We start from the raw sequence: 24,343 nt of genomic DNA, 5'->3' as shown, positions 1-24,343 counted from the left end.
CTGCTGTCAGCAATGTTGGCAGAACAACATGCCACACAAGAAAACAGAATGCAGCATGCAATAAAACAATAGCAAAACAAATCCCTTTCCTCCCTCCCACTCCTACCAACAGTCCTCCAACCCTCTGGGCCTCCAGTCTCCAGTCTCCAGTCTCTCCAGTCTCCAGTCTCCAGTCTCTCCAATCTCCAGACTCCAGTCTCCAATCTCCAGTCTCCAGTCTCCAGTCTCTCCAATCTCCAGACTCCAGACTCCAGTCTCCAGTCTCTCCAGTCTCCAGTCTCCAGTCTCTCCAGTCTCCAGTCTCCAGTCTCTCCAATCTCCAGACTCCAGTCTCCAGTCTCTCCAATCTCCAGACTCCAGTCTCCAATCTCCAGTCTCCAGTCATTTAACTTTGACTTCCGGACCTCTGGCCTAGATCTAAGATATCGACCCACACACTAGCTGATGATGTTACTTCAATCTGCAGGTTCAAACTCCGGGCATGCTGGGTGATCGACCCTCATGCTTCCTCGTGCCTCCTGCTCACATGGATACCCAACCCCAGGACCAAACTGGGGCAGCCTGACTCCCGTGGATGTCCTTCATCAGCTGTTCAGGTTGGTGGGCTACAAGCATGAAGCAAAGCGATAGGCTCCAGATGCCTTTCACCACCTGAACACAATATTGATCTTCAAGTGTGGAGGCCTGACTTCTAACTCTTCTACATCTCTGTCCATAGACCATAATCTGATCACTATCTCACTTCTCTGTCCCCAAAATCATCCCTACAAACTAACAGAACAAATATATTTGAAACACAATTAACGGAAATTACAACTTGGCACCATCTGAATACAGAATCAGAATCAGGTTTATATCATTGGCATATGTTATGAAATTTGTTAACTTTGCAGCAACAACGTCTGACGGCCTCTGTTAGTGCTGCCACGTTGCACTTGAGTGACATCAGCTGTTAGCGATAAAAACTTCAGTTTTCAGAGCCTTTCGGATTTCAGAATTTTGGATAAGGGATTGTGGGCCTGTATCTGCAGCTTACTTCAATTCTGTGCAGTAGCCCCCACCCCTCCACATATCAAAAGGTGATGTAGCCAGTTACAATACTCTCCACAGTACATCTGTAGAAATTTGCAAAAATTTTAGGTGACACCAAAGCTCCTCAAATGCCTAATGCAATATCACTGCTGTTACGCCTTCTTTGTTACTGTATTGATATATTGGGACCAGGTCAGGTCCTGAGAAATATTGACACCCAGGAACTTGAAATTGCTCATTCTCTCCACTTCCGATCCCTCTATGAGGATTGGTGTATATTCCCTTGTCTTACCCTTTCTGAAGTCCACAATCTGCTCTTTGGTCTTACTAACATTGAGTGCAAGGTAGTTGCCTCAACACCACTCTTCTAGATAGTATATCTTACTCCTGTGCACCCTCTCATCAATATCAGAGATTCTGCCAACCATGGTTGTGTCATCAGCAAATTTATAGACGGCATTTGAGCTGTGCCTAGCCACACAGTCATGGGTGTAAGCAATGGGCTAAGTACGCTGAGGTGTGCCACTGTTGATTGTCAGCGAGGAGGAGATGTTATTTCCAATCTGCACAGATTGAGGTCTTCCAGTTAGGAAGTCGAGGATACGTTTACAGAGTGAGGTACAGAGGCCCAGGTTCTGGAGCTTTTCAATCAGAACTTTAGGAACAATGATGATAAATGTTGAGTTGTAGTCAATAAATAGCAGTCTTGATGGAGGGTCTCAGGCCAAAATGTCGACTCTTTACTCTTTTCCACAGATGCTGCCTGGCCTGCTGAGTTCTTCCTGCATTTTGCATGTACTACTTCAATTTCCAACATCTGCAGATTTTCTCTTGTTTAATAAACAGCATCCTGACATAGGTATTGGTATTGTCTAGGTGACTCAAGGTGAGATGGAGAGCCAATGAGATCATGTCTACGTTGACCTATGGTGGTGATATGAAAATTGTGGTGGGTCCAGGTCCTTGCTGAAGCAGAAGCTGATTCTAGCCACGACCAATTTCTCAAAACACTTTGTCACTATAGATGTAAATGCTGCTGAATGATAGTCACCAAGGCAGCTCACCTTGTTCTTCTTGGGCACTGGTTAAGTTGTTGCCTTTTTGAAGCAGGTGACAACTTCCAACTGCAGCAATCAGAGAAAGTGGTTCCTATGAATTTCTGCAGAAGGTCAGATCCTTGTCTTTTCTCCAGCCTTTAACAATTGAAGATAAAACAATAGTTTTAACCATTGCTCAGGTGCTTGGAGAGTCATGGAGGCTATATGTGTCTCCATTTCCAGTGGAGTTAGACAATACCAGTTCCTGTCTGTGTATCGGATGCAAGAATTGATATCTCTGAAATTGAGATATTTCTACATTTTCCATCATTATTTTACAGAGGAGGTTAGGAAAGGACATTAGAGTAGTGGCTTGAGCAAAGAAAACAATTAAGAAGTATTTAAACTGAGTGAGGAAGGTAGCTGGAGATGGGTTACAGTTGAAAGATTTGCAGCTGGATCAAAATATGAGGTAAAAATGAGAAGAAATTATAGAGGTAATTTAGCAAACCTCAAGGTTTGAGCAATGGCAAAAACACACACACACAAATTTAGTTTGGGGTCTAGAATACAAGAATAATTTGATCCATAAAATGAGAGTACTGTGTTCCTTCTCATGGGCTTTACAATTGCACAACTTCCTGTTTTTAAGATAGGAATCTCCAGCTGTAAATGTAACTGCACAATAACGAGAGGGAGGTCACAATGGTACAACAGTGAAAATTTACATAAACAGAGCAAATACTCAGCTAAAACAAAATGAACTACAAGGTTACTTTCACCATCTTTGCTCTCTTTGCACTGTACGTACCATCTACACAAGGTAAGAAACGTTCAGACTAACAGTTTAATCTTCAGCGACAATTTAAAAGTTCTGCGTGAGCAGTCAGGATGGCTCTCGGCCAGGCTCCATTCCATTGTTTAGCAAGAGATTCAGACAGTAGGATTGTATATTACCTCTGGGCATGTGTGTGCTTGCAAGGACATTGTGCGTCATTTTGTTCTAGTTTCAATCTTCTTTTTATTATTTGCAAACAGATCAATGATCAACTTCTGGGTCTGGCACATTAGAACAGTTTCATCTTGAGGGGGAAAACTGTACTGCATTATTTCTCAGTGATAATGCAGTTATCACTGGATGTGGTATTGTACATAGGTATTGGTATTGTCCCGGTGACCCAAGGCCATATGGAGAGCCAGTGAGATCATATCCACATTGACCTATTGTAGTGATATGAAAATTGCCGTGGGTCCAGATCCTTGTTGAGGCAGGAGCTGATTCTAGCCACCACCAACTTCTGGTTTGGGGTAGATCAGGTAGGAATTTAATCTTTTATCAGAAAATGGAAGAGCAGATAATTTTCCTCAGAGACTTTCATGGCCTGATCCTCCCCTCATGAACCATGCTCTTCCACTCTAGCCTCTCCTTAATAATGCCAAATCTTCCCTCTGATCTCCTTGGGAATTCTTATGCTCCTCTCCAGTCGCCCCCAGTATCCCAATCTTCAGCAACTTATGTACCTTCACTGTAAGTCCCAGTGTAACCTCTCCCTTATTGTTGAAATAATATGCTGGCAGTCTTACTTACATCAGCATGGAAGTTGATCCAACATGAACAGAAGAACATGTGAGCTCTTAATAATTCTACTTAGTCCTCAGTTGATAGACAGTCACCAACATGTCTGTAAAAACATAATTGTAATCATAGAATGAATCAGAAGTGATTAGATTAATTGTCTTTCTGTTGGCTTTGTGAGTCCTACTTCCTCCTGTTTTCCCATGGTATGGCAACACTTTTTCATAGAAGAAGAATGGTAAAAAACATAGAAAACCTACATCAAAATACAGGCCCTTCAGCCCACAAAGTTGTGCAGAACATGTCCCTACCTCAGAAATTACTAGGCGTACCTATAGCTCTCTATTTTTCTAAGCTCCATGTACATATTCAAAAGTCTCTTAAAAGACCCTATCATATCCCCCTTCACCACCATTGCCAGCAGCCCATTCCACGCACTCACCACTCTCTGAGTAAAAAACCTACCCCTGACATCTCCTCTGAACTTACCCCCCAGCACCTTAAACCTGTGTCCTGTTGTGGCAACCATTTCAGCCCTGGGAAAAAGCCTCTGACTATCCACATGATCAATGCCTCTCACTGTCTTATATCTTTTCCCCCTGATTTCTCTTCAACACGTTATTGAAAATGGCAATTGAAAATACCTTTCAGAATTTAAAGAAGTAATTTGAGTTATTAGGTTAATCAAGTTACCTCATTATTATTTCTTTTTCTCTTGTCACTTAAAATTCTTCTGCTAGAAACCTGTATTTTCAACTAACTGAATGTGCTGCCATTGAAAGCACTTCCTTTTCATTTTCACAAGAGATTCTGCAGATGCTGGAAATGAGGCTTTCTTTCCACAAGATCAGAGTTGAGGCTTTCCTTTCCAAAACACCAGAGATGTCCTCCTTTTTTCAAAGAATGGGGTTTCCCTTCCTCTACCATTGATGCTTCCCTCACCTGCATCTCCTCCACTTCCTGGACATGCTACCCCACCCCATCATCCTGCCACCTTAACACGATAGAGTTCCTCTTGTCCTTACCTACCATCCCATGAACCTCTGCATCCAGCACATCACTCCCTGCAACTTCTGCCATCTTCAATGGTATCCTCCCACCAAACACATCTTAACCTCTCCCTACTCTCTGCTTTCCCCAGGGACCACTTGTTCTTTGATTCCCTTATCTATTCATCCCTTTCCCCTCATCTCTCTCCTAACACTTAACCCTGCAAGTGGAAGAAGGGCTACACCTGCCCATTCACCTCCTCTCTCACCTTCATTCAGGTCTTCCAGGTGAGGCAACACTTCACCTGCAAAACTGTTGGGAGTGTCCACTGTATCCAATGCTCCTGAAGCAGCCTTCTCTAAATTGGTGAGAGCATCGTATATTGGGGGATTGCTTTGCTGAGCACCATCGTTCCATCTGCAACAAATACGATTTCCTGGCAGCCAACCAGTTAAATTCCAATCCACATTCCCATTCCAACATGTCAGTTCATGGCATGAACTATGAACTACTGCCACAATGAGGCCAATCTTAGGCTGGAGGAGCAACACCTCAAATTCTGACTGGGTAGCCTTCAACCTGATGGCATCAACATCAATTTCTCTTACTGATAGTTTTTCCCCTTTCTCCTTCCATCTTCCATTCCCCACTTTGACTCCCCTGTTGCCTCTTCTCTTCTCACCTGCCAATCACCTCTCCCTGATGTCTCTCATCATACCCTCTCTCCTGCTGTCCACCCTCCTCTCCTATCAGATTCCTACTTCTTCAACCTTTTACAGCTACAGAATCAGAGGCAATGTTACAAAAGAGAGAAGAGAACTCTTGGGTTGTGGCGGTGTGCTACACGCAGCACTGAAATAATCAGAATCAGAATCAGAATCAGACTTTAATCGCCAAGTACCAGTGCACATACAAGGAATTTACTTCCGGCAGATGTTGTCTCTCTGCTCATAACAATAATAATGATAAATATAAATGAAAATATAGATTATACATACAAGTAGTGCAATCCAAGTAATAGTTAGCCAACAGTTAACTGTTCAGCAAAGTGACCGCAGTAGGAAAAAAACTTCTCCAGTGCCTATTAGTCTTAGTCTGGAGGGATCTGAAGCGCCTACCAGACGGAAGCAGTTCAAACAGTCCATGCACAGGATGGAAGGAGTCCTTTATGATGTTCCCCGCCCTCTTCTTCAACCTGGAAGAGCACAGGTTCACAATAGAGGGCAGGGAGGCTCCAATGATGCGCTCGGCAGTCCTCACTGTGCGCTGTAGTCTGGTTCTATCCTGCTTGGTGGCGGCTCCAAACCACACAGTGATGGAGGTGCACAGGACAGACTCAATGACTGCAGTATAGAACTGCAGCAGCAATTCCTGAGGCAGACCGTATTTCCTCAAGAGCCGCAGTCGGAGTCAATAAACTGCAGTTAAAGAAGATTTTATTCGAGCTTCGCGGATGCTGTAGGAGGCACGTAATCACAGTCCCGCGCGAGCTTTTCCCTTTGTTGGTGAAGCAGACCTGGCACCCTTTTGGGACTGGCCTTTGTGCTGGCGCGCTGGCTATTTGTGAGCCGGTTCGAGTGCGCTAGGAAGTGGGTCGCCACATAACCCCCCCCTCCCCCCCAGAACTGGCGATACACCCCCCAATGTCCACAGTCTGGGCTGGACCCTGTTTGGGAGTTTGGCCCCTGCGCCGCGGTGCCGGGAACTCGACCGGTTGCGCCAGGTCCACATGGGCCGGTTTGAGTCGGTCCACCGTGAAAACCTCCTCTCTCCCCCCAATGTCCAGCACGAACGTGGACCTGTTGTTCCTGAGCACCGTAAACAGCCCCTCGTAGGGCCGTTGCAGCGGTGGCCGATGCCCGCCCCTTTGTACAAACACAAACTTACAGTTCTGCAGGTCTTTGGGTATGCAGGTCGGGTTCTGCCCATGCTGCAAAGTGGGCATGGGGGCCAGGTTGCTGAGCCTCTCGCGTAGTCTGCCCAGGACTGCTGCGGGTTCTTCCTCTTGCCCCCTTGGGGCTGGTATGAACTCCCCGGGGACGATCAGGGGTGCGCCGTACACCAACTCGGCCGACGAGGCGTGCAGGTCGTCCTTGGGCGCCATGTGGATGCCAAGTAGGACCCAGGGAAGCTCGTCCACCCAGTTAGCTCCCCGCAGGCGGGCCATGAGAGCCGACTTCAGGTGACGGTGGAAACGTTCCACCAGGCTGTTCGACTGTGGGTGGTAGGCAGTTGTGTGGTGCAGCTGTGTCCCCAAAAGGCTGGCCATAGCTGACCACAGGCTGGAGGTGAACTGGGTGCCTCTGTCAGAGGTAATGTGGGCCGGTACACTAAAGCGGGACACCCAGGTGGTGATCAGTGCCCGGGCGCAAGATTTGGAGGTGGTGTCGGTGAGCGGGATCGCCTCTGGCCATCTGGTGAACTGGTCCATGATAGTGAGGAGGTGTCGCGCTCCTCGCAACACTGGCAGAGGGCCCACGATATCCACATGAATGTGGTCGAAACGCCGGTGGGTGGGGTGGAACTGCTGCGGTGGGGCTTTGGTGTGCCGCTGCACCTTGGCCGTCTGGCAGTGCATGCACATTTTGGCCCATTCACTGACTTGCTTGCAGAGTCTGTGCCAACCGAACCTGCTGGAGACCATCCGGACAGTTGTCCTGATGGAGGGGTGCGCTAAGTTATGATTGGAGTCGAAAACGCGTCACCGCCAGTTTGCCGGGACAACAGGACGGGGTTGGCCAGTGGTGACGTCACAGAGTAGGGTCCGCTCACCTGGGCCTACGGGGAGGTCCTGGAGCTGCAAACCGGAGACTGCGGTTCTGTAACTAGGGATCTCCTCATCTGCCTGCTGCGCCTCTGCCAGTGCCTCAAAGTCTACCCCTTGGGAAAGGGCTTGGATGTTAGGGCGGGAGAGGGCGTCCGCCACGACATTGTCCTTACCCGAGACGTGCCGGGCATCCATCGTGTATTCAGAGATGTAGGACAGGTGGCGTTGCTGGCGGGATAACCAGGGGTCGGACACCTTCGAGAACATAAAGGTAAGCGGCTTGTGGTCCGTGAACGCGGTGAAGGGCCGACCTTCTAGGAAGTACCTGAAATGCCAGATTGCCAGGTAGAGCACCAACAGTTCCCGGTTGAAAGCATTGTACTTGAGCTTGGGCGGTCGCAGGTGTTTGCTGAAAAACGCCAGGGGTTGCCAGCGACCCTCGATGAGTTGTTCCAGCACCCCACCGACTGCCGTGTTAGATGCGTCCACTGTGAGGACGGTGGGGGTTCTGGGGTGCACTAGCATCGCGGCATCTGCCAAGGCTTCTTTCTTTTTAATGAAAGCGGCGGTGGACTCCTCGTCCCAGGTAACGTCCTTGCCCGCACCCAACATTAGGGCAAACAGGGGGCGCATGATTCGGGCAGCTGAAGGGAGGAAGCGGTGGTAGAAATTTACCATACCCATGAATTCCTGAAGGCCTTTGATTGTGTTGGGTCGGGGGAAATGTTGGACCGCGTCTACCTTGGCGGGCAGAGGGGTTGCCCTGTCTTTAGTAATCCTGTGGCCCAGGAAGTCGATGGTGTCAAGTCCGAACTGACATTTGGCGGGGTTGATTGTTAAACCGTATTCACTCAGTCGGGCGTAGAGTTGACGGAGGTGGGACAGATGCTCCTGACGATTGCTGCTTGCTATGAGGATGTCATTCAAATAGATGAACGCGAAGTCCAGGTCCCGTCCCACCGCGTCCATTAACCGCTGGAACGTCTGTGCGGCATTCTTCAGGCCGAATGGCATGCGGAGGAACTCGAAAAATCAGAACGGGGTGATGAGTGCCGTTTTGGGGGCGTTGTCAGGATGCATCGGGATTTGATGGTATCCCCAGATGAGGTCGACCTTGGAGAAGATCCGTGCGCCGTGCAGGTTTGCTGCAAAGTCCTGAATGTGCGGCACAGGGTAGCGGTCTGGTGTTGTAGCCTTGTTCAGCCTGCAGTAGTCACCGCACGGTCCCCAGCCCCCTGTCACTTTGGGCACCACGTGCAGGGGGGAGGCCCATGGGCTGTTGGATCTCCGTATGATCCCCAAATCTTCCATCCTCTGGAACTCCTCCTTTGCCAGTCGGAGCTTGTCCGGGGGAAGCCGCCGAGCGCGGGCGTGGAGGGGTGGTCCCTGGGTCGGGATGTGGTGCTGTACGCCGTGCCTGGGCATGGCTGCTGTGAACTGCGGTGCCAGAACCGATGGGAAATCCGCCAGGACCCTGGTGAAGTCATTGTCGGACAGCGTGATGGAGTCGAGGTGAGGGGCTGGCAACTGGGCATCACCTAGGGAGAAAGTCTGAAAGGTCTCGGCGTGGACCAGTCTCTTCCTGGGCAGGTCGACCAGCAGGCTGTGAGCCCGCAAAAAATCCGCACCCAGAAGCGGTTGGGCTACGGCGGCCAGTGTGAAGACCCACGTGAACCAGCTGGAGCCGAACTGTAGCTGCACCGTACAGGTGCCCTAGGTCCTTACTGTGCTGCCGTTCACGGCCCTCGGGGGGGGGACCCGGTGCCCTGTTGCAGGTGTCATAACTCGTTGGATGTAAGACGCTGATCTTGGCACAGATGTCGACCAAAAAGCGGCATCCCGACCACTTGTCCCACACATACAGGAGACTATCCCGAAGGCCAGCCGCCGTAGCCATCAGCGGCGGCTGGCCCTGGCGTTTCCCGGGAACTTGCAGGGCGGCGACAGTGGCGGGCTTCTGCGCCCCACCGCTGGTGGTAGAAGCACCAGTGTTCATTGGTCTCCTCACCCCTGCCTCTGGGGTTAGTGGTCTCTGTGGCCGGGCCTGGTCTGGTTTGCTGCTGGGAGCATGGCCTGGTGATCTGTGCGATGGACGCCCCACTCTCCTTCTTGGCGTTCCACAGCAAGTCCGCCCGGGCTGCCACCTTCCGGGGGTCGCTGAAATCCACATCGGACAGCAGCAGGCGTATGTCCTCCAGCATCTGCTCCAGGAATGCCTGCTCAAACACGAGGGAGGGCTTGTGTCCTCCGGCCAGAGACAACATCTCATTCATTAAAGCCGATGGAGGTCTGTCTCCCAAGCCATCCAGGTGCAGTAAACGGGCAGCCCGCTCGCGCCCTGAGAGTCCGAAAGTCCTTATGAGCAGGGCTTTGAATTCCGTGTACTTGCCGTCTGCTGGGGGAGACTGTATGAGCTCCTCAACCTGGGCCGCTGTGTCCTGGTCGAGGGAGCTCACCACATAGTAGTAACGTGTGTCCTCTGAGGTTATCTGCCGAACGTGGAATTGGGCATCTGCTTGCTGGAACCAGAGGTGAGGTCACAGTGTCCAGAAGCTTGGCAGTTTCAACGAAACCGCTTGAACAGATGTGGCATCGGTCATCTCCAGTCCAAATATCGTTTGGACCGTCGGGGTCACCAATTGTAGCGGTGTGCTACAAGCAGCGTGAAATAACGACACGGAGTCGGTAAACTGCAGTTAAAGAAGATTTTATTCAAACTTAGTGGCTTCGCTTTAAAGCCTCCCTGATCCTGCCCTCCCCGTACTCACAGTCCCGCGCGGGCTTTTCCCTTTGTTGGTGAAGCAGACCTGGCGCCCTTTTGGGACTGGCCTGTATGCCAGCGCGCTGGCTATTTGTGAGCCAGTTCGAGTGCGCTAGGAAGTGGGTCGCCACAAGGTTGTGATTCTCTGCAGACAATGGGATGGATAAAAGTAGAATCAGTGGCAGGGCTAGGGCTGTTGTGGTCGTTGTGGACATGGTTGCATCAGCTGGAGCAGAAAGATGCTGTGAGCCATGTTAAAGTTGCAGACAACGGCGGATGAAGTGTATTTGACTATAGACACAGACACCCAGGAAGTTATTTCCGTCCGATTTCAGTACTGTGGCTGGGATTGTCAGGGTGGTTAGAGATGGGCAGGATTTTGGCCAATTAGGGAATGCAGATCATAACACAGACAGGGAGCAGGTAGAGGCTCATGCCTGTGGCTATGAAAATGGTGGCCAAGCAACTGATATTAAACCCAAACCAAATGAGTGAGTTTGGTTTGAAAGGAAAGACCGGCAGGGAAGACTGCTACACATGCCACGGTGATCATCACAAATACACCAGTATCAAGCTGCTTCAGCTACGAAGCCACATGGCATAGTGCTTCTGCATAAGGGTAGTCCCCTGACTGCATGCCAAAATGTCATCAGTCAATTAGGTTGTCAGTGTAATGGCAACCCTTAGAGGAGAGACTGGAACAATATTGACTAATAAACAAACCGTGCAGCTTGAAGACAGAAACACATGGTGTTTAAGCTATCAGCCAAAATTCAAAATTGGTAGTTAACCATTCATATTGATAGGAGCATCAGCTTTGTTGCTGACTCCCTGACTGCGGCAAAAGGCATACTCTTACTTGCTGTTCACAAATCAGTTCTACACCACATGAGGATACGGAGCAGTTACATCGCAAAGAACTGGAGCCAAAATAATGAAGTGACTCCAGCTTTTGACCAATGTTTACTCACAAGAAAGAAGCAATCTGCTGGAAGAACTAGGAATCGTCAGCTTCTCAGGTAGAACTGAGAGTGGAGCAGCAGGGGTGGACGGTATGAAAAGGAGAAGGGGAATGTGAATGGTGGACTGAGGAGTTGTGCCAGGTTGGACAGGGGTGCAGAGTGGGGAGAGAATACATAATCAGATAAGTTTAAAAGCATTCAAGTCTTATAGTCAGATGAATGTAAAATGCACTCAAATGGCTTCAAGAGCTGTTAAGTAGAGTCAAGAATTTCCTGACACCTCTTATGTGCAGAGGACAACATGCTCAGCATTTCACACTGTAAGAGTGACAGGTGGGCTGTGAGACAGGATGTTAAGTTCCATGGAGGGTGCCCAGTACCTTTCATATCCCATTTACCTCTTCCTGCGACTTTCAATTTGAAATTATTTTAAATTAGTCTCATACAATTTTAGGATAAAGGGCCATCTCAGACACGGCATAACTGAGTTTGAATGGGCAATTCTATCTACAAACAAGAGCTTGTATTGGTATATGAAACAGAATGTCTTTTTTGAAACTGAATGGGGAAGTTTAAAGGGTAAATGATTAAATGTTTTAGTTAGCGTGAAAGTCTTGACCAAGGACACCGAGTTACAAGAAAAGCAGCTCGTCATTTAAAATTGAAGTAATTAAGAATTTATTATCATAGTGGGTGATGAAGCTCTAGAACTCTCTTTACTCTGGGTTGTGGAAATTATATCATTGGCAGTCATGAAAGAAGGGTGGGGGGAAGTGTATGTAAGCTTTCAAAAGGTCAGTGAATTGAGGTCTATAGGGAACTGGCCCAGAAATAAATATGAGGCCCGGGGCAGAAGGACCAGGTTTGGGTTAAGGTGCCTACTCCTCTTCCCATTTTATTTCACTCTTGTGTACTGATGTTCAGGCAACTGCACAACAGCAAGAGAACAGCATAATATTAGATTAAAAAAAGTAATTTATGACCTAGGAGAAATTATTAAGTAAGCATTAATTAACTAGACATGGTTGTCAAGAATTGCTAAATAAAGTAAAATCAATGTGCTATTACAATGCTGTTGTTATTACAACAACAACCATTCACTCAATGTCAGCAAGACCAAAGAGCTGATTACTGACCACAGGACCGAAGGTTCATGAACCAGTCCTCATCGGGGTATCAAAGGTGAAGGGGGTCAGTAACTTTAAATTCCTCTATGTTATCATTTCACAGAATATGAACTGGACCCAACAAATAAGTACCATTACAAAGAAGGCAGGGCAGCACCTCGACTTTATTAGAAGTTTGCAAAGATTCAGCATTTCATCCAAGCTTTGATAAACCTCTGTAGTTGCACTGACAGCTTACTGATTAGTTGCATCACAGCTGGTATGGAAACACCTATGTCTGGCCTGCACAGGCCGGCACCTCCCAGTTTCTACTCGGCTAACAAGTGTAACCTGCTACTTGCTTCAAACATATCACCTGAAGCCCATTTAAACCTAGTTCCCATCCACAGTCCTTGTTCGCCCATCAGACCAGCTAGCCTCAGCCAGTTGTTCCTAACATTCAGTTACCTTGTTGCCTTGCTGTATTAAGTCTCCACTCCCTCTTGTTTTGTGGTCCTTTTTGGCTTGTTATTTTGCAGTTTATTATTAATATGAGCAGTCACCACGAAATCATCCCAGTTCCTCTGCGTTTGGTTTATGCCTCCTCTACATATCCTGACAGGATGGGTGAACCCACAATTGACCCAGCAGAACTTGCTTGACTGAAGGAAGTCGTCCATCTGCATGAATACATAATCTTGAAGCCGCAGGAAACAATTGATCATCTGTCCGCCACTCTCAGCCAACTCTCCGTCTCGTTACAGCAAACAAAATCCAGTCAACCACCTCTCTCAGACCTCTGAACAGTTCAATGGATTCTCAACTTGATGCTGTAACTTCCTATCCCAACACAACTTGCACTTTGAGCTGGAACCATCTCTGTATTCTACCGACCAGGCCAAGGCTGCCCTTGTCATCTCTCTATTGACTGGGCGAGCTTTAACCTGGGCTGCTGCTAACTGGAACAATAATACCACCATCTTCAATAAATATGAAGAAATCACTGCTGAGATGCTTTGGGTATTCGACCATCTAAAAAGTGGAAGGGAGGCAGAGGATCAGATACCTCACCTGCATCAGGTCTCACACTCAGTGCTGGATTACACCGCGGAATTCAGGACCCTCGTGGTGGGCTGCGGCTGGAATGTGGAGGCACCGCTGGCCCATTACCATCGTGGTTTCTTGGAGCACTTGGCAAATGAGCTTTCCACCCAAGAGATGTCCATTGACATCACTCTGTGCCTCCATGTTGACAAGTGTCTTGTGGAACGACCTTGCAGACCACCAGCCAGAACCCGAGTTTCGTTTCCAAGCTCACTTCTGTCTGCAGGATCCTCATCAGTAATGCTGTCAGAACCCATGCAGTTAGGGAGGGCTTTTAGTGTACCCCTCGCCCCACTAAAGAATGTGAGTGTTGGTGGAGAAACAACTTGTGCGCTTACTGCAAAGCAGCTGATTAATCACGCATCAAACCCTACTGCGCTCAGGAAAGCGGCACCGCCAAGTAGAGACAAGGGGCCTACTATCTGGTGAGCTCCACCCGACCCCTCATTCCAGCATCCCTTCCTCTGTTCTCCCTCCCACCCCAACAGCACAGGAGTCCCTGGTGGATTGCAGTACAGCAGGTGAACTCCTCATGTATGGTTTGGATGTCCTACCACGCCTACACTATCTCTCACTCCTTTTACATCGTGGCCATTAACAGATGACCCCTGGGGTCTGCGATAGTCACAGCATGCATACGGCCTGTGCACTTGAGCATTGGAGAGCACCACTAGTCCAACCACTTCCTCCTGATTGACTCACCCAACACCCCTCTCACCTTGGGTTCCCACTCACGACCCTCATTTCACCAGGTCCTGCAGCTCATTGCTGATGTGGGGACCCAGCCACCAGACCACCTGGCCAATGAAGGCCAATGTGCCAAAAGCTCCCTCTGACACCATCTACCTGTGATGCCACTTTCAAGGAATTATGGATCTGTATTCACAGATCTGTCTGTTCCACTGCACTCCTTGGAGTTCTGTTGTTCACTAGGTAAGTCTGACCTCTGACATTTCCAAGCTCATTTTTCCAGCTGATCCAGATCCCGCTGCAATCTTCGATAGCCCCCAATCATGATGTCATCCGTAAATTTGTTGATCCAGTTTACCACCGTATCATCCAAACTATTAATAACATCGGGACCAGTACCAATCCCTCCAGCACACCACTAGTCAGCTTGCTCCAGTCAAAGGGGCAACCATCTACCAATGCTCTCTGGCTTCTTCCAATAAACCAATGTTGAACCCATTTTACCACTTCATCCTCAATGCCAAGCAACTGAACCTTCAGGACCAACCCCTCATGCAGGGCTTTGTCAAATGCCTTGTTACGATTCATGTAGACAATGTCCACTGCCCTTCCTTCAATCTTCATGGTAACGTGCTTGAAAAACTCCATTAGATTGGTTAGATATGACATATCATGAACAAAGCCATGTTGACTATCCCTAACCAACCCCACCTCTCGGAATCCATATATACTGTCCCTTAGAATACCTTCCAGTAACTTACCCACGACTGACATCAGGCTCACCACCTATAATTCCCTAATTTCATCTTAGAGCCTTTCCTGAAAAAAATTTTCTCTGCAGCGATAAGGGAGCATGATGCAAAGGCTATGGGCGTTCACCTCCATCATGTGACATGATTGTACCTCCACCTTTAGGTAAGGCATCACAGGCAAGCTTCACTGGATGACCTGCATTTTAATGTGATTACAGTGCCTGATGTTACTACTTCCTTTTCCTTTGGAAAGCCACTTCACGTTGCTTTGCCCATTGCATTTCTTCCCGATCTGTGGTAATGAGTTTAAGGGGTGGAGCACAATACCCAGGTTTGGCAGGAACCTGTGTAGTAATTGGCAAATCCTAAAAGGGTCTGCAACTGTGACACATCCTTTTGCCTTAGGGCATCCATCACTGCTTCAATTTTATCAGTACATTTGTGCAATCCTTGTGCGTTAATAGTGTGACCATAGTAAATGATACTTGGTTTAAAGAATTCACACTTGTTGTGTTGTGCTCTGAGCCCATCATTTTCCAATCTTTTTAACACTGAGGTTCGGGAGAAGCTCCTTGGCATCCTTGCTGGTAGCAATCCAGGTAACAGAGCGCCTGGGCAGCCTTGCAGCACCTGGTCCACACCTTTCTGCCAGAGTACAGGTGCAGATGCCACTCCAAATATAAATTTGTTATGGCAATAAAGCCCTTTGTGATTGTTTAGACGTGAGAAATACTTTGGACTGTTTTCCATCTCCATCTGTGGGTAGGCCTCAGCTAAGTCTACTTTGCTGAAGTGTCTCCCTCCAGAAAGGTTTGCAAAGATATCCTATATCCTGGGCAGAGGGTATTGATCTACTTTCATTTCTAGGTTGATGATGACCTTAAAATCCCACAGATCTCAACAGACCCATCCTTCTTGGCTACTGGGAGCATTGGTATTGTCCATGGGCTCCACTCAACATTAGCAAGAATTCCTCCAACCTCAATGTGATCTACCTCACTGGCTACTTTATTGCAGATGATATAAGGAACAGGACGTGCTTTGTAAAACTTGGGTGTGACATTTTCAGTTAACACTATTTACTTGATGTGTTTGAGTTTTCCAATGCAATCTTTGAACAATGCTGTGAACATCCAGTTCCTTTCTTAATTCACTTTCAATTGACTCTGTTGCAGGGAATAATGCATCTCCAATCAAGTTGTAGTTGTCTCATCTAATCACAGCCCCCACAATGCTGGCACTTTTCTTTTTACCACATTAAACCCAGTGTGGCTTGCTGGTTGTTGTATTTCACAGTAACAAATGTCAGTCCCATGGGAGTTATCTTTTCTCCAGTATAAGTTCTTAGTTGGATATCTGCAGGCTTCAGATCAGTATCCTTGAAATGCTGTTCAAACACATTTTGTGGAATGACTGAAACAGATGAGCCAGTGTCCAATTCCATTTAAATTAAGTTGCTGTTCACTTCTGGTGTTAGCCATATTGCTGTTGTTAGTTTTCACATTTTAACCCTCAAGGCTACTCAGTCCTGTGTCACTCACAACATTATCAGATTTTTCATTAACAGTATGCAGATTAGTGCACTTTTTGAAACTTTAACATGATTTTTTGTCTTTTTCTCTTCCTTGTACAGCTCATTTATTTTTGTCTGCTTGACATCCTTTTTGTATGTGTCCTAATTTGTTGCATTTTCTGCAAGTGTCTCCTTTAAAAACTATAATGTGGGCCCCTGCCACAATGGTAATTCAATTTATTTATTTCTGTTTAGACATTACAATTTTGCTCATGCTCGCTTTCATTCCTGACTGCAACTCAATTGCATCTCTGGCTGTTGTTTCCATTGATACAGCAATTTTAACTGCTCTTTTAAGTGTAAGTTATGCTTCAAATAGGAACCTGAATTAACTTTCACTAAAATTAGTGGAAAGGTAGGGAAGCTTTTAAAAGCAACAGAAGGCAATTAGACAAACCTTAAAGAGAGCACAGATGGAATATAAAGTTAAACTAACCAACAATATAATAAAGGGATACAATTTTTTCAGATATATAAATATCTTCACTATGGAAGACACTAGCAGTATGCCTGAAATTTGAGCCTGTCGGGGGGCAGAAATACTTGTTATTGCTAAGGAGAAGGTGCTTCGGAAGTTGAAAGGTCTGAAGGTAGATAAGACACCTGGAGCAGATGGACTACACCCCAGATGGCTGAAGAGATTGTGGAGGCATTAATAATGATTTGTCACTAGACTGTGGACTGGAAATTTGGAAATATCACTACACTCTTTAAGATGGGACAGAAAAGAAAGGAAATTATAAAGATCTAAGTAAATTCAGTATAAAAATACATACAATATATGTCGCCATATACAATCCTGAGATTCATTTTCTTACGGGCAATCACAGAAAATACAAGAAACACAATAGAATTAATGAAAGACAGGATGGACAAACTGTGCTAAGGACAGCAAACTGCAACAAAAGAAAGATAATAATAATAATAATAATAATAATAATAATAATAATAAATAATTTAAGTCTGGGTCCTACAAATTATATTCTGACCAATCCATTACTACAGATAAGACAATCCGTTATAACTGTCTGAATATAATATTACAGGATAAACAAGAAAGAACAACTCAGTTAATAGATATAGACATTCCAAACACACATAACATACAGAAATCAATAAGTGATCATCTATGATCATCTGATGAGGACTGCCTCTGAGACCACTGGTTTCCTCTTCATGTCATCAATAGTCATCTCCTTGGTCTTGCTGACATTGAGTAAAAAGCTGTTGTTATGACACCACCCAGCCAGATTTTCAATCTCCCTCCTATATGCTGATTCATTGCCACCCTTGATTCGGCCAGTGACAATGCAAACATAAACGTGGCACCTGAGCTGTGCTTAACCTCACAGTTGTAAGTATAAAGCAAACAGAATAGAGGGCTCACCACTCAGCCTAGTGGAGCACCTGTGCTGATGGGAATTATAGAGGAGATGTTTTTGCTGATCCAAAATGGCTAGGGTCTTCAAGTGAAGAAATCAAGGACCCAGTTGTACAAGGAGGTATTGAGGCCTAGTACTTGAAGCCTATTGGTAAGTTTTGAGAGGATGATAGCATTGAATGCTGATCTGTTATCAATGAAGGGCCAATGAAATGGCATGTGCTGTTAACCTTTTGATACGGTAGGCAAATTGGAGTGGATCCAAGTTTCTTCTCAAGCAGTAGATATGTCTCCCAAAGCACTTCATCACTGTGGGTTTAAGTACTACTGGACGATAGTCATTGAGGCAGGTTACCTCGTTCTTCTTACGGACCAATATAATTGAAGCCTACTAGAAGCAGGTGTCTAACTTTAGTAGTTGGGAAGATGTTGGAGTCAATTAGCCTGACAAATCTGTTGGAGTTCTTTGAGGAAAGAACAGACAGGATAGACAAAGGAGAGTCAGGGGATGTTATTACTTGGATTGACAGAAAGCCTTTGAGAAGGTGCCGCATGTGAGGCTGCATAATAAGTTAAGAGCCCATAGTTATACAAGAAAGACATTAGCATGGATAGAAGATTGGTTGACTGGCATGAGGCAAAGAGTGGGATTAAAGGGTCCCTTTTCTGGTTGGCTGCAGGTGACTAGCAGTGTTCCACAGGGATCAATGTTAGGACCGATTCTTTTCACGTATATATCAATGATATGGATGACAGAATTGATAGCTTTATGTCCAAATTTGCAGATGATGCAAAGATAGGTCGAGGGTTGGATAGTAATGAGAAATCAAGGATTCTGCAGAAGAACCTAGAAAATTTGGGAGAATGGACAAAGAAGTGGCAGATGGAATATAGTGTAGGGAAATGCATGCACTTTGGTAAAAGGAATAAAGGCATAGACTATTTTCTAAACAGTAGAAAATTCAAATTCAGAAGTCCAAGGTGAGTCCCTGTACAGGATTCCCTAAAGGTTAACTTGCACATTGAGATAGTGGTAATTTATAATTCAATTCTAGCAATAATTTCAAAAGGACTAGAATATTAAAGAAAGAATGTAAAGCAGAGCCTTTATATAGCATTGGTCAAACTAAGTATTGTGAACTCCTTATCTTAGAAAGTAAGTGCTGACATTGGAGAGGGTCTGGGGTGGGTGGTGGCAAGGAGAATGATTCCAGGAATGGAAGTGTTAACGTATGAGGAGTATCTGATGGCTCTAGGCTTATAGGCGCTGGAGCTTAGAAGAGCAAGGGGGCGTATCATTGAAACCTATCAAATGTTGAAAGGCCCAGATAGAGTAGATGTGGAGGGGATGTTTCCTATAGTGGTTGAGTCTAGGAGCAGAGGGCACAGCCTCAGAATAGAGGGACATAATTTTAGAATGGTGATGAGGAGGAACTTCTTTAGCCACAGGATGGTGAACCTGTGGAATTCATCGCCACAGATGGCTGTGGGGGCAATGTCATTGAATATATTTAAACCAGACATTGATAGGTTCCTGGTTAGTCAGAAAGTCAAAGGAAAAAAACAGACATGATTGAATGACAGTACAGACTCGATGGGCAGAATGGCCAAATTCTGTTCCTACATCTTTTGGTCTAAAATGCAAATCCTATTAGTTAGACTTTATCTGTCCTCATACTGCTAACTTTGCTACAATGTACCTTCCTTATTTATTTCATATAATTTTCATATAAAATCCAAGTACATAAATCTACCAACTCTCCTTTGTCCATCCTGTTATTTCTTCAAAGAATTCCAACAAATTGTTTACTTAAGATTTTCCATTAAATGCTAAATTCAGCCTCTTATCATGGACTCTTATCTTATTAAGCAGCCTCATGTGCGGCACCTTATCAAAGGCCTTATGTAAATCTAACTACACCACATCTACTGATTCTCCTTTGTCTGTCCTACTTGTTATTTTGTCAAAGGATACCAACAAATTTGTCAGGGAACATTTCCCTTTAAGAAAACTATGCTGACTTTGTCCTACGTTATCATGTGCCTCCAAGTACACTGAAACCTCACCCTTAGTAATGGATTCCAACAACTGAATTCAGACTAACTAGCCTATAATCTCCTTTCTTCTGTTGCCCTCCCTTCTTTTCTGTCTCTTCTTAAAGAGTGTCGTGACATTTCCAATTTTCCAGTCCTCTGGAACCATTCTACAATCTATTGATCTTTGAAATACCATTACAAATGCCTTCACAATCTCTTCAGCTACATTTTTCAAAACCCTGTGGTGTAATACATCTGGTCCATATGATATATCTATCTTCAGACCTTTCAGTTTCCTTAGTGCCACCTCCTTAGCAATAGCATCTACACTCACATCTGCCCCTGACACTGTCAAATTTCTGGTATAGAACTAGTGTCTTCCACAGTGAGGACTGACACAAAATGCTTATTAAATTCCTCTGCCATTTTTGTTCCCCTTACTACCCGCTCCCAGCACCATTTTCAGTTGTCCATTATCCACCCTCGCCTCTCTTTTACTCTTGACACTATACCTTTGAAAAACCTTTGGCATTCTCTTTGACATCTTTTGGCTTGCTTACCATCATATGTCACCTTTCCTCTCCTTAAAGCTTTTTTGTTGTCTTCTGTTAGTTTTTAAAAGCTTCTCAATTCCTATGTTGTATGATCTCACTTCTGCTTTTGACTTTTGTCCTTGACTACTCTTTTGACCCACAGTTGCCTCATCCACCCTTTAAAATACTTCCTCTTTGGAAGGAACACATTGAACCTTCTGAGTTACCCTGAGAAATGCCAGCCATTGCTGCTCCATCATCAATCCTGCTAGCATCCCCTTCCAATCAACATTTGCCAGCTCTTTTATGTTGGGTCCTTTTATGTATGTAAGTGATTTGGATGTCAAAGGAAAAGGCTTGATCAGCAAGTTTGTGGCTGAGGCAGGCTGTGCACTTGGACAGGTACATGGAGGGATGGGGTTTAGAGGGATATGGGCTGAACACAGGGAATTGAGACTTCATGAAAATGATGCATTTTCATGAAATTCCTCTGTGTACTATTTTTGTGATCGGCATTAACCTAATTAAAACAAAACAAAGAAATTGTATGGATCAGTGCACTATTGGAGTATATAAGACATTCCAAATGTTACATTCTAAATAATTCAAAGTTCCAAGTCAATTTATTATCAACGTACATATATGTTGCCATATACAACCTGAGGTTTGTTTCCACACACAAAATGGTGAGGGAACTCCTCCAGCATTTTGTGTGTGTTGCTTCGGATTTCCAACATCTGCAGATTCTCTCGTGTCTGAGATTCATTTTCTTGTGGGCAATCACAGAAAAAACAAGAAGCACACTAGGAAGGCCACACCCAATAGGACAGTCAACAAGCAATGTGCAAAAAAAAAACAACAAACTGTGCAAATACAAAAAGAAAGAGAAGAAAGAAATAATAACAATAAATAAATAAACAATGATGCATTAATATATTAGTTCTGATTTTGTTGATTTTGCTTTGCTTTCTGTATTTCACAGACCATGGGGAGAAGATGGAAAAAGTACGACGTGACAGATTGACACAGAAAAGCACCATCTCTTGTCCCTATACAACTGCTAGGAGCTCACCCTACCCTTTGGTTTGATTCATTTCGAGTTGAAATTCATTAAAATCTACATTTATGTTCATCTTGTGGCATACTTCTCTAAGCAGTTTCTTCAGTTATACTTAATGAAACTACATCTTGTGCAGAGATAATGAAAGTAAGAATAAAAAAATGATCCTGATTGACCTAACCAACCAGAATCATAGAAACATAATGGTGAGAGATGATTGGGTTAGCTGCATGTGTCACTTGGTAATCAGCAATGCAACATAACCTCAGATTGATGTACCTGACTTGCAGCTTGTAGGCAGCAATTCCTCAGTGTTGATATAATGAGGCATCCTGCCTCTAACCCCTTCCAGACTGTGGGTTCTGAATTTTTATCACTGACTCAAAAGAATTCTTCTCGTCTCTCCTCAAACCTTGTAATTGTTATTTTGAATCCCTCACTTGTATGGATTTAAGAATCACTTGCTAAAATAAATGGATCTTCCCATTTATTCTTTCTTAGTTGTGAAGAGTTACGTACTAAATAAATCTTCTCTCAATCCCCTATATTTCAGAGAAAAGAATCTCGGAAAATGTTTCCTAACATTTTCCAGTCACAGCGGCTTCCACGATAACCTTGTCAGTTCAGTCGCAAAACTTTCTATTGTGTGGATCCAGAGCGATGTTCAGACACCACCTGTGAGCTAACAAGCATTTTGTGGTTCTGCCCTTGTATTCTGTACCTCAGTAATAAAGGTGATTCAGCCACTGGGCCCTTGGGCTCCCCTACCCCAACCACCACTCTCCAACACTGGGTCTCTCAGGCTCCACTGTCAACTCTTGGGTCCTTGGAGCCTTCATCTTTACCCACCCCACTTTCTATGAACACCCTAACCCTCCCCTCTTCTCTGGCACCAACTCTTTTCCCCCCTCTAATCCTTGTTGTGTCTTCACCATTCCCACAGATCTTCCCCCTCTCTGAGGAGGAACGTTCTGTCCTCAGCGAGGGCCTTATCTTTGTCGTATTTGCCCGCATCTCAGTGAATTTTGTGCCTGCCACAACACCAGGCTTTTCTTCTCTGGTCTCTGTCCCTGAGCCCACATCTTCGACAAGAATTCCACACCCTGCACTGATGACCCCTTCTCCAGTCTTCAACCTTCCTCTTCTTCTTAGACACCCTGGTCTGGTTTTTTGCCAGCTCTGGATTTTGAATCACTGATAAGACATCAACCACCTTGACTTCAGCACTCCTCTCTTCTCCTCCAACCTTATCCCCTCTGCACTCTCTCCGCACCAATCCCAACCTTACCATCAAACCAGCAAATGGAGTGCTGTTGTATTGTGGTGCACTGACCTCTACCTTGCTGAGACCAGACACGGGACCCCACTTCAGACCATCAGAAAATTGTATCTGACACCATACCTGACCTCTCATCAGTTCTGGAGAACTCCCATCCACTGCCATTAAATCATTGACCCCACATTGCTCACTTTTACATCCTACCCAAGACCCACAAACCAGACTGTCTGGATAGGCCCATTGTCTCTGCCTGCTCCTGTCCCACTAGACTCTTGTCCTCATTCCTTGATTCCATTCTACCCTTCTTGGTTTATTCCCTTCCCACCTACATTGGTGACACTTCTCATGCTCTCGATCTCCTCACTAACTTTCAGTTCTCTAGCTCTGACTGCTTCATTTTCACCATGAATGTCCAGTATACACCTCTATTCCCAACTAAGAAGGCCTTAAGGCTCTCTGCTTCTTTCTTAATAAAAGAACAAACCAGTTCCCCTCCACCACCATCCTCTCCTCCTTCATCTAGCAGAACTGGTCCTCACTGACAGACCTCAGTCCTACTCTCTGTTTCCTTAAACTTTGCCAAACTATTGAACCCAAACTGTCTTCTCTTAATGAATCAATGCTAGCTGCATTGTATTAACCTTTGCCAATGTAAGCTTTATATTTTTGAAGTGTTCAATAATTTTAATACATAGTCTTATGGTAAAACAAGAATGTTTATTGGTTTTCAAAAGCTAAGTATTCCTTTATTCATTATTATTGGAGTATTAAGATTGGTTTACCATTATGTTCAAATAGCAGTTCACCAATGCTGAATCACATAATCTGATAATATTGTATATTATTATAATATAATATATAGCCAATAAAATGTTCCCATTGCTTTGAATTATAATGCATTTTAAAGGAAGAGTTAAATAGAGGGAGCAGGGATGGTTTACCTGCATTGATATCATTGTATTCAGAAAAGCATTAATGAGTTGAATTTCACAGCGTGCGGAAATGTCTGATCTCAATTTAATTCCTGCGGTTCAGATAGTGAAACAGCTGGCTAGCTGCCAGATGAAAATCATCTTCATCAAAGGCGGTGTTGCGCAACTGTACAAAATTGCAGTGGAAGAACCAGCAAGCAGATGTGAAGAAGTTCATGAACTTTAATGTTTGCGCGTACTGGAAAAATACAACATATGAAAATAATTAATTTCTTGCTAGCTCATCCCAGTGGAACGGTGAACTTAAATGCTTTTAAAACAAACAATGTCCCATCAGATTCAGGAACCAGTCATTATTGTGTTTGTCTAACTATATGCATGAATTTGTAAATGAACACCAATTCAAATAAAGATCACCTCATTATTACTACATCAAATAAGTGTGGATTATTGTGCGTTGGAGAAGTTTTTTAACAGTGTGGAGAAACAGAGTTATCTTGGGGTCCACATGCATAAATCCCTGAAAGTTGCTTACACGTTCATAGGGTGGTTAAGAAGTCATACAGTATGTTGGCCTTCATTAGTTATGGGGATTGAATTCAAGATGAGGTAATATTGCAGTTCTATAAATCTCTGGTTCAACCACACAGGGTATTGTGTTCAGTTCTGGTCACCTCATTATTAGAAATATGTGGAAGCTTTAGAGAAGATGCACAACATATTTACCAACATGCTGCCTGGATTAGAGAGCTGGTCTTATGAAGATAGGCT

At 45.1% G+C, this 24,343-nt stretch overlaps 1 long non-coding RNA gene across 1 annotated transcript; it reads left to right on the top strand.

Moving 5' to 3' along the window:
* The first annotated feature begins 2,748 nt into the window (after nt 1-2,748).
* LOC132391628 (uncharacterized) lies at nt 2,749-24,002 on the top strand. Its single transcript, XR_009511285.1, has 2 exons — nt 2,749-2,892; nt 21,284-24,002. It is a non-coding gene; the product is annotated as an uncharacterized LOC132391628 (long non-coding RNA).
* The last annotated feature ends 341 nt before the right edge of the window (nt 24,003-24,343 follow it).

Source organism: Hypanus sabinus, chromosome 3 (genome assembly GCF_030144855.1).
Source record: "Hypanus sabinus isolate sHypSab1 chromosome 3, sHypSab1.hap1, whole genome shotgun sequence".
NCBI classification, from domain to species: domain Eukaryota; kingdom Metazoa; phylum Chordata; class Chondrichthyes; order Myliobatiformes; family Dasyatidae; genus Hypanus; species Hypanus sabinus.
The sequence above is the reverse complement of the archived record's forward strand: the minus strand, read 5'-3'. Positions and strand labels throughout refer to the sequence as shown.